Source organism: Dendrobium catenatum, unplaced genomic scaffold (genome assembly GCF_001605985.2).
Source record: "Dendrobium catenatum unplaced genomic scaffold, ASM160598v2 fragScaff_scaffold_506, whole genome shotgun sequence".
NCBI classification, from domain to species: Eukaryota; Viridiplantae; Streptophyta; class Magnoliopsida; order Asparagales; family Orchidaceae; genus Dendrobium; species Dendrobium catenatum.
The window spans coordinates 1588390-1597267 of record NW_021318968.1 but is presented as its reverse complement, the minus strand read 5'-3'; positions in this window follow the sequence as shown (position 1 = coordinate 1597267).

The following is an 8878-nucleotide window of genomic DNA, read 5'->3' as shown; positions in this document are numbered from 1 at the left end:
AAATAACATCATTAGAAACATTAACATTCTTGTGAAACTTACCTTTACTCCACTGTTGGCGTCTCCTTTACTTCCTCTTTAGAAAACTCATAAACTGCCTGGTCATTAAGGCAATATCATCCTCATCCTAAGATTGTGATTGGTCACTTTCCGAGTCATCCACTTCCAAAGCTATATTCTTCTCCTTTTGCTTTTTTTCTTCATCAATCTGTCTTTGAGTTACTCCTTTCTCGTAAGCAATTAGTGATCCAAGAAGATTATCAATGGAATAAATAATTAAATCTTTTAACTCTATAATTGTAATAATTTTAGCATCATATGCAGTAGGCAAATAATGAAGTATTTTATTTAACTTTTCAATATTTGTTAGATCCCTACCTAATGCATATAAAGAAGTGATTATTTGAGTGAATCGTGTGTACATGTCAGATATTGATTCATTTAGTTTCATGTGAAATAATTCATAATCATGTAACAAGATATTTAATCTAGATTGTTTCACTTTGTTAGTCCCTTCATATGTAATACAAAGCCTATCCCAAATTTATTTTCAACTTTTATAAGTAGAAACCTAGATGTAATCTTTAGACTTAAGTGTACAAAAGAAATTATTCAAATATTATACATTTAATTATGCCAAGTCTCGTTCTTCTACAGTTTCGTCAGTAAAGGGTGTTTCAATTCTAATGCTATCTACAAGTCTTGTTAGCCTAGTGTACCCATCCTAAACTAAAATCCACATGCGATAGTTGAGCGATTGAACAAAAGTATACATTTATGTTTTCCAAAAATTGAAAGGGATGTTATCAAATAATGAGGGTCTAGTGATCTAATACCCTTCAGGTCTATTACAATTTCCAAAATTAGCCATTATCATTTTCAAAAAGTTGTCAAAAATTTAAGTTTTGAAACATAGCTATGATACCACTTGTAAAGTTCGTATAGGTTGTTAAACCTATATAATGTCCCAAGGCTAATCAAGAGGGAGGGTGAATTGGTATTTTAAAATTCTCTTGGAAATTAATGAAAATTTATTTTTATATTTTATACAAAAATAATTTTTCAACCATAAAAAATAAAATGCTAAAAAATAAGAATGCAAAAATAAAAAAGATACAAATATTTATAGTGGTTCAGTCCAACAAGACCTACGTCCACTCCCTAAAGAATCCATCTTCAGGTATTGCACTATTATCAAAGCGACTCTCCTTTTGACCCCACAATAAGGTAGAGAAGCCTTACAATTTTCCTCTCTTCCACCAATCCCCGGTGCGACAGAGTACCATTATTCTTTCACACGCTCATTATTCTTTCACACCCTCCAAATGTCGGCAGAGTATCATTATCCTTTTACACCATCCAAGTGTTGACATAGTATCATCATCCTTTCACACCCTCCAAGTGTCGGTAGAGTACCAAATCTTCTTCAAAGATCTTCTCTCAAGCAACTAGAAAGAGGAAAGGAAGAGACGTAATAAAAATACAAAAGAGATTCTTACATTTAAGTAACCTTGTGAACCCTTCACACTTCACTTGTAAGAACTCTCTCTCAAACACTCTTCCAAAAATACTCTTTCACTTGCTCTCAAATAAATCATGAAGAACAACTTGTCCAAGTCAGTTTCTAAAAACATTTTACATGAATGACACGAAAAATCATCCAAAAAAACTGAAATTTGTATACGATTGCTAGTCATATACATGTATAGTTTAAAAAACTGCTTCGAACAAACCTGTATAAAATATTTTCGTATATGATAATCATCCATGTTCATAATGTATGAATGGTTAAGAAAATTTTCATGCTTCATCGGGACGAAAAGATACCCCATATTTTCATACTTTGGATGTTGTTTGTATGAACTATGTATCATACAGTACAATCAATTCAGAAAAATTTGATGTTCATCCGGAGGAAAAGGAACCCATTCTTTTTGTACTATGGACATCATCTGTACAAAGGTCACTTTGTATAGTACAATCAATTAAAAAAATTTAGAATTCGTCAGGATGAAAAGGAACCCATTCTTTTTGTATTATAGACATCTTCTACACAAAGGTCACTTCGTACAATATGATCAGTTCAAAAAAATTAAAAAATCATTAGGACGAATAGGAACATATCTATATCATACTATGGATGTCATCTATATGAAGGTTAATTAGTATAGTATGATTAGTACTTATAAAAATTTTCTTCCCACATTTCGTTTAACTGCTTGTAGGAGGAAATAACTGAATAAATCATCCTGTTCAAAATTAAATTGTATAGTACAATTTTTTAAAATTTTACAGATTTTAAACACTCCCCAATTGTGTGTCTGCATGGTTACTCAATTAGAATTACACTCTCTCAGAATCAATAAAAGTGAAAATTATAGACTCTATTTATAATAAACCATAATCTATTCTCCTTTGAAGTCTTCAATAATCTGGAGTATTATTTACCTGAAATATTAGTACACATAAACAATAAAAGTAATCTATCCAATATATGTTAGAAGAAACAGTAATGAAAATAATAATATTTGAAATCATCAAAAAATACACATGTTGTAATAATCTCAACAATTGAAAACTAAGTTGCAACAAACTCAACAAGGAAGATCCCTTATCCCCTGCTTTGTTTATTTTAGCAGTGGAATTTTTATTTAGAGGTCTTAATGATCTTTTCAGAAAGTATCCCACTTTATAGTATCAGACCTTAGGTGGTTTACCTATTTTGTATTTGTGTTTTACTAATGTTTTTAATATTTTTACTAACTATTCCAAAAAAATATTGAACATTCTTTTTAAATTTCTTCATCAATTTCAAACTTTTAGTGGTTTAATATTTAATCCTCTTAAAAGTTGGTTTATTACTGTAAAGACTATTTATAGTCAAAGGATTAGTTCTATTCAGAATAATTTTTGCTTTATGCATAAGCAATTACCCCTTAAGTATTTAGGCACTCCCCTTTTTAAGGGCATGAAGAGATAGCATTTATTTTGATACATTTTTTCTACTATTAAAAAAAAACTCTCTACTTGGGCTTTTAATTTTCTTTCTTTTTGTGGTAGATTGGTGTTAATCAAGAGTGTTTTATGTTCTATTCCTATCTTTTTATTTCATACGCTTTATCCTACTATGACTATTTGTAGTAGGCTTAAAAGAATTTTTAACCAATTTTTTTGGGGAGCTAAGCAGGGGAAGTCAGCCATTTGTTGGGCCTCTTGGAATAATTGCTCTAGTGTTCAAGATAAAGGTAAGCTTGGTCTTAAGAATTTAAGGGACATGGCTCTTAGTTTTTCTTATAAACTTTGGTTTAATCTTAGGACTAATAAAATCCTTTGGGCTAAGTTCATAACTGTTAAGTATTGTGCTGGCAAGCACACTCTCTTAGGTTCTTTAAAAAAAAGGGATTTTTTTAATTGGAAGAGATTGTGCTCTATTAAATGGGATGCTGAGAATTTTATTCAATGGGGCTTGGGGTTGGAGACATTTTCTTTTGGCAAGACAATTGGTTAGGGATCTCTTCTATTGATAATCTGCTTAATACTCACACTACTAATGCTTGTAAAGTTTCTTATTTTATTAATGATGGAATGTGAAATATGGATTATCTTTATGAGTTGGTGCCTGATTTTTTCATTAATCTTATTTTTAAAGTTCCCCTCCAATTGGATAAAAAAGACTGCATTTTGTTCAATAAATATAATGATGGGTGTTTCAATTTCAAAGAAGTTTGGCATTCAATTAGGAAATCGCATGATAAATCTCAGATTTTCACTTTTATCTGGTATAAAGGTAATCCTGCCTCTTATTCTATTGTTACTTGGAGAATTTTGAACTACTACATTCATGTGGATACTATTTTAATCAAGAGGGGTTTAAACATTCTTTCTAAATGCCAATGTTGTTTTCTCTTGGAGAACTTAAATCATGTTATTACTAATGGACCTATTGCTTTGAAAGTGTGGTTGTTTTTATTTTATAATTTGTTTAATAATTAGTTTTGTTATAATTATTATAATATTAAGAGTATTATGCAAGATTGGTATGTGGCTTCTAAAGGTAACATGTGTAATATTCTTTCTGTTATTATTTGTTGGTATCTTTGCAAAAGTAGAAATGAGTCGAAACATAATAACATTACCATGAATTCTTTGAGTATTATTTCTAAAATTAAAGATAAAGTGAGATAGTTATATTTAGCCAATTTGATTAATGGGAGTAATTTTAATGGCTGCTTTGAAATTGTTGAGTTTTTTATATTAATATTTCCTATAATTCCCATTTTTGTAAAGATATTATTGTTAAATGGATGAAACCACCCTTTGGTGTTCATAAACTCAATACTAATGGTTCTTTTCAAACTCTAAGTGCTGGTTGTGGTGGGCTCATCCGTGATTTTAATGGTTATATTATTATGGCTTTTGCAAGTGGAAACCCGTATGTAGTCTTCTGAATTATGTGCACAAAAGAAATTATTTAAACATTTTGCATTTAACTGTGCTAAGTCACATTGTTCTACAGTCCATTCAGCAAAGGGTGTTTCAACTCTAATACCATTAACTAATCTAGTTGGTTTTGTATACCCTTCTTGAACTAAAATTCACATACGATAATCTAATGACTGTAAAAATATAGACATGCGTGTTTTCTAAAAATTGAAAGGGATGTTATCAAATAAAGGAGGTTTAGTGATCGAATACCCTTCAGGTGTGTTTCGGTTTATAAAAGTAGCCATGCTCGTTTATCAAAAAGTTTTCAAAACATATGGTTTTGAAACAAAGCTCTGATACCACTTGTTAATTCTTATTGAATTTTGAATAGGTTTTTAAACCTAAGCTGATGTCTTAAGGCCTAACCAAGAGGGGAGGTAAATTGGTAATTTTAAAAATTACTTCTTGGATTTAAAATTTTGAAATTGATTATTGATTCATAGCAAGTTAATTGAAATTATTTGAAAACTAAATTTTTAACTATAAAATTAAAATTGCAGTAAGCAGCGGAAATTAAAATAACATAAAGATTTATAATGGTTCGATCAAATACGACCTACATCCACTCCCTGAAGACTCCCTCTTCAGGTATTGCACTATTACCAAAGTGACTCTCATTTTGCCCCCACAGTAAGGCGGAGAAGCTTTTATAAAACTCTCTTCCACCAATTCCTAGTGCGGCAGAGAACTTTCGTGCTTTCATACCCTCTAAGTGCAGGTAGAGAACCTTTGTCCTTTCACACCCTCCAAGTGTAGGCAGAGTACCTTCATTCTTTCACACCCTCTAAGTGTAGGCAGAGTACTTTCAGCTGTTTACACTCTATAAGTGCCGGCAGAGAACTGTTGTCCTTTCACACCCTCCAAGTGTAGGCAGAGAACCTTCATCCTTTCACATCCTCCAAGTGTAGGCAAAGTACATTCATCCTTTCACACCATCCAAGTACAGGCAAAGTACCTTCAGCTATTCACACTCTTCAAGTGTTAGTAGAGAACTGTTGACTATTCACACTTTCCAAGTATCGACAGAGAACCGGATCTTCTTTAAAGATCTTCTCATGAGCCATCTAGAAGATAAGAGGAAGAGTGAAAAATACAAATCACACACAGAGATCCTTACCTTTGAGTAACCTTGTGAACCCTTCACACTCTGCTAGTAAGAAATATCTCTAGCTCAAACACTCTCTCCTTCAATTGCCCTTGAAAAATCATGAAGATGACAATTTTTTACGTCAGTCTTTAATGGACCTTTTATACAAAAGACACAAAAAACTGTCCAAAAAATTGATTTTTTCAATTTAAAGCATACACGATCATATTATATGATCGTATGTTCGTACGTATGAACAGTTCAAATACTATTGCGTACTAACCTATTATGAATTGATATGAAATTATTTTGTACGCGATCATCATCCGATACGAACTAAGTTTGTTCAAGACGAACAGTTAGAAAATTTTAATTTTCGTGTGTACAAAACGTCAGGACGAAATGAGCACGAACAGACCCGAGACATTCATCCTTGTATGAAATGAGGATCGTCCCGTACGATCCAGACTTTAAAAAAATGTTTCGTGTAAGACATAAAATAGAGGCGTTCATCCCTGTACAAAAATTTAAATTGTCTCGTACGATCTTTGTGCGAAAACAAAAAAGAGGCGTTCGTCCCTGTACGAATACTAATATCATCCTATACGATCTTCATGCGAGAACAAAATAAAGTCGTTCATCCCTATACGAACACTAATATCATCCCGTATGATCTTTGTACAAGAATAAAATAAAGGTGTTTGTCCCTGTAAGAACTAATATCATCCTATACGATCCATACTTAGAAAAATTTTCTCCTATCTGTTCATTTAATTGCTCGATGGAGAAATAATTAACCAGATCATCTCGTACAAACTAATATCGTACAGTACGATCAATTTAAAAAATATGAATTTTAAACTCTCCCCCGATGTGTGTGTGCTCAGTTACTCAATTATAATCACACTCTCTTAGACTCAATAAAATGAAAAATACAGACTTCAATTATAATAAACTCTAAACTGATCTTGATTTGAAGTCTTCAATAATCCAGAGTATGATTTTCCTAAAATGTTAGTACACACAAGAGCAAAACAATTCTTCCAAAATATGTTAGGAGAAATAATAATCAAATCAATAGTATTTGGAATCATAAAAAACATACAAGTTGCAAAAATATCAAACATGCGAAACTAAGTAGGAACTATCTCAAAGAATCTTCTAATTTTTGTGGGTGGTTGACTTTGGTGTTGTTATCCTTATGTTTTGTGTCTATTTTTGGTGGTTTTGGCCTTGGGTGGTCCACTTGCTTGTGTTGGTGGACTTGGCATTCTGATAATATTGGGTCTTGGTTTTAGAGTTTTTTGTCTCCTTTCATGGATATTATTTGGTATTACGGGTTCAACTTGCTCATTGTTGTTTATTTTGGTATCAATGCTGACATGAATTAGAGGTGTGGGTTGAGGTATTCTGGTTTAACGGGCCTATTTTTTTCTAGGTTTTGTAGCTTAAGATTATTTATCAAGGCTTTTTATAATCTTTATTGGATGGCATTCCATATCCTTATGGCCCTTCAAAATATGCATCTACATTTTCACACTTTCTCCACTGGGTTGTATTCCCTTCTAACTATTTCTCCTATTAAAATATTTTTTATTTTTTATTATTACATTTGTCCTTGCAGCCTCTTTTTGCAGGTTTTTGGAGATTTTTTCTTATTTAGTGCAGGGTCATTTTTTGCTCGAAAAGAATGAGCTGATTGAGTTTTATCTTTTCTTCTCCTTTTGGGCTTTTGGTTTTGGCCTTTGTAGAATGTTATTAGGTATTCTTGTGATTGTGTTTAGTAAGGACATCTGGCTCATAGGTTCTTTTTTTTTTTATTTTCTTTGTAGCTCTTATGAGCAGTAGCGAGCTGGAGGTTCTTTTAAGGACCTTGTAATCCTTTTTGTTAATTAAAGCATAGGCCTGATGGTGGGTTTCCAAAAAAAAAAATAGTTTGTATACTATAAGAACTTTTTTCATAGTTATAACAAATACACCAAATATCAATAAAAAATTTCTTCAGCTAAATTTTAAGGATTTTCTTGAAACTTAATTTTTGTTTCTAGGGAGAGAAACTCCCATTTGTTTTGAATTTTCCTTTCTATTTTTTTTGTACTTTTTCAGGTTTGGCCGCAGATGGTCGTCAGCCATCTGCTACCACGTCTTCACCAATGGTCGTTCATCAGGAGGTTTCTTCTGTTCCTCCTTCTTGTCGATCTAATGTCAAAGGTGTTCCATTAGTGATCATGGAGGGTGCTTTTAGTTCTGGTAAGAAAGATCTTATTATTGATGGTAAAGGGAAAAGTGTTATTTCTAAAACTGTCAATCAATTTCTTCATTCTTCTAGGAAGGATAATTGTAAAGCCTCTTTTCTTCAGCCACGAATGATTTAGAAGCTTCGTCGTCATCTGGAATAAAATTTGTCTTAATCAATTTTGTAATACCATATTATCATCTGGATTAAGGTGTAATGTTGATGATATGGTTAAAGACGATCGAGTGGAATCTATTAATTTTTTTAATCTAAAAAACCATCAGTCTGATGTTTGTTGGAATGCCTCACAAGATGTTTTGATTGGGATAAATGGAAAGAAGGATGAGATTGATTTAAAGAATATTGGAGATTATCTTAAAATTAGCAATTCATGGAGTAATCGATCACATGTGAAAATAATTCATTCAGATTTTGATTATGTGATGATGGATGATGGATTGGTTGTTAAATTACATGCTCAAAATTAAATGGCTAATACTCAGAGGCTTCAAAATGCTCTGATGGTGAAAGTATTTGGATATAATATTTCATTTCATTTAATTTGTTATGAATTAAATAAGTAATGAGAATAATATGGACAATTTCATATAACAATCCTTGGATTGGATTGGATTCTTTATTCATTTCCAGCTTCAGAATCGTTTGAATCTATCATGAGTGGTGGACCATGGCATTTTTGTGGACATATTATTGACCTTGATAAATGGTCTCCTAACTTGTCACCTTCATCTTTGAAGGCATCCCCAATTTGGATTAGAATGCATATCTTCCCTTGCATTGTTGGGATGAAATTAATATCTCTAGGATAGCTTCGATGGTTGGCTTACTATTAATGATTGATGGTAACATATTTCAATGGGGGAGGAGAGAATATGCAAGAGTATGTGTTCAAGTTATGCTAGATAAGCATCTCCCTTTAGGGGTTTCGGTTGAAGGTTTGTATGGCTGATTTTTTCAAAAATTTGAATATGAAAAAATTTCTACAATTTATTTTAAATGTGATAGAATTGGCCATAAAGAATATGATTGTGTAGATATCATCTCTGGGC